The 2,500-nt window shown below is 36.1% G+C and overlaps 1 long non-coding RNA gene across 1 annotated transcript in view; it reads left to right on the top strand.

Annotated features, from left to right (window-relative positions):
• The first annotated feature begins 835 nt into the window (after positions 1–835).
• LOC140168401 (uncharacterized) overlaps positions 836–2,500 on the top strand; it is a 2,456-nt gene continuing 791 nt past the window's right edge. Inside the window, exons 1-2 of the long non-coding RNA XR_011861200.1 lie at positions 836–996; positions 2,412–2,500. The exon at positions 2,412–2,500 is cut by the window's right edge and continues 791 nt beyond it. This is a non-coding gene — a long non-coding RNA (uncharacterized lncRNA). The remainder of the gene's footprint in view (positions 997–2,411) is intronic.

Raw genomic sequence — 2,500 nt, 5'->3', positions numbered from 1 at the left:
TGGTGATAAGCCTTTTGATAAGTATGATAACATGCTTAATATTCAGCTAGCTTAGTATGTATTATCAGCTGACTTCAGATATGCAAACTGTAATAACAACATTTATTTTCATTTTAGACTTTTTATAGTCTATATTTTCTTCATTTCAGCTTAATTTAGCAGTTGTCATGGTTGTGTGCAAATTCCTATTACTATTAGATACGTTGTAATAAAACATGATTTTAAACATTTGTATATTACTTTTCTCTGAGGGCTTGCAGCAAAATTGATATTTTATTTTCCTTGGTATGGGTTTGTGGCTAGTAGTCAGGTAATGATGATGATATGATGATGATGACGACGACGACGACGACGACGATGATGATAATGATGACGATGACGATGATGATGATGATGATGATGATGATGATGATGATGATGGATAATACAACTGATGTCAGATGATTATTAGAGTCGTGATGGTGACGATGATGGCAGTGATGAGGATTTAATTTTGTATGAAATTCTCACCCCCCTCCCGCACCCACCAGTCAATGTTGTTTTGATACTGAGACAGGAACGGACAATTGGTCTAGTATTGGCTCCAACATTGCTTTGGGGGGGGTTGCAAGCAATATGAAACATTAATGTTTGCCACTCATGTTACTTGCAATGTTTAAACAAAGAGCACGTTTCTATGGTATCAGTCACAGTATATGTTTTTGCTTAACACGTGATAAAAAAAAAAAAAAAATACATCATCTCCAAATACACAGTTCAGTGACCTCGAGGCCTCCATTCAACAAGAAAGTTAACCTGTTGTTATAGAAGGACATGCATTTATACCCAACAGTCAGTGTGCAGCAATCGTGCTCACAGCGCTGACCTCGCATTTTCTAAACCCCGATCGTAGGATGTCAACCCTGTGAAATACGTCATAGGAAAGGTCTGCCCTATGTCAAATATCTTTCGAGGCTATTTCCGGGTTGGTATGCAGAGCTGCGACAAAATGGCGAGGTAAGTTGAAATGTCCAGATTCTTACGAGTATTTTAAGTCCAAATTTGATGAGTTTCGGTGATCGTAAAGTGATGAAATATTGGTTGGAAGTTTCGGGTGGGTTTGAAGAATTGTGTGACATGAGTAGTTTGTAACTATCCGTTTGACCGGGTCAAGAAATTGACGTTAATTTCGGTGTGTTTTTGTTGTAGTTGAGAGATGAAGCTTTGTTTGATACCAAAATCATTGGGGACCGACAAGTTCCAATAATAAAAATCCGCCGACGAAAATTACCATTTTTCCGGGCCATTTTATACAATTCAATCGGCACTTGCGTACGATTTAACATGGTATTCCCAGATTATACACTGTATATGACGTGTTTTATAAATTTAATTCAGCTCTCAGTAATGACAGCTCAGGTCAGGAAACTGGTTAAAATTTTGAATTCATCAACTTTTATTTATGGAATCCGAATCTCAAACTATCATGAAGAAGTGTTTATACTGAAATCATGAAGAAATATAGCCTATAATGGATGGATAAATGCATTCATCGTCTCCAACATTGCAACAACAATCAATGACAACAAACGTAACTAGACATGCTAGATCTCTCTTACAATTCATGAATATTGATTGCGGTATCGGTCTCTGATGTATAAATGTCGATCTCGGTCTCGGACCTCAAAAATCGGAGGTCCCAAGTGTTTTTTAAGTTTGAAACCTGAGAGACGTCGATACGATTTTGTTGGACATTGCATATTTTTAACTCACAATAAGGCCAAGTAAAAAATAAAACATGTTTCACGTCCGGGTTTTCGAAAAAAAGGAGGAAGAGGGGCTTTTTATTTTCTATTTTTATCGCAAAATTGGTGTAAATACCCATACTTAGAGCTGTTTTAGCGTACAATCCGTACATACAATAATGCCTGGAAAAAGGAGGAGGCCCTTTTTATTTGTTGTTCTGAGAGTTACACCCCTCTAATGATCACAAAACCTTCCTAAAATGTTTCTTGTATCTTAACAAGGCTATAGAAAGCATCCCAACTTCCTAGACATATTTTTTGAAAAGTTATAACTGAAATTCAAAAAATAAAAATTTATTTGAGAAAACCTCAAAAAAGGAAGCGGGAGGGGACGTGAAACATGTTTATTTTTTTATTTGGCCTAATATATATGCACCCAACTTAATGTGTACTGTATACTGCCAACTATCATGATAACAACAGTGGCAGCAAGGGATTTTTTTTTCTGGGGGGTAAAGTGATTTTTTTTGGGGGTCAAATAAAAAAATTTGCAAAAAATTGCCATAAAATTGGAAATTTTGTAAAATCCTACTTGAAAAAGTCTTCTAAGAATGATGAATCCGATTTTGTTTTTTTTTTTTATGGGGCTCTAGTATTAATACCTGATATCTTCATTTTTTATTACAGGTGCTCGCCAGATTAGGGGGCTCTGCAAGTTGTTATCGTTGGGGACTCGCTCACCAAATACTTAGATTATGGACATGTTTGATATTTAC

The sequence above is a fragment of the Amphiura filiformis genome, chromosome 13 (genome assembly GCF_039555335.1).
Source record: "Amphiura filiformis chromosome 13, Afil_fr2py, whole genome shotgun sequence".
NCBI classification, from domain to species: domain Eukaryota; kingdom Metazoa; phylum Echinodermata; class Ophiuroidea; order Amphilepidida; family Amphiuridae; genus Amphiura; species Amphiura filiformis.
Note: the sequence above shows the minus strand (reverse complement) of the source record. Positions and strands in the feature narration are given on the sequence as shown.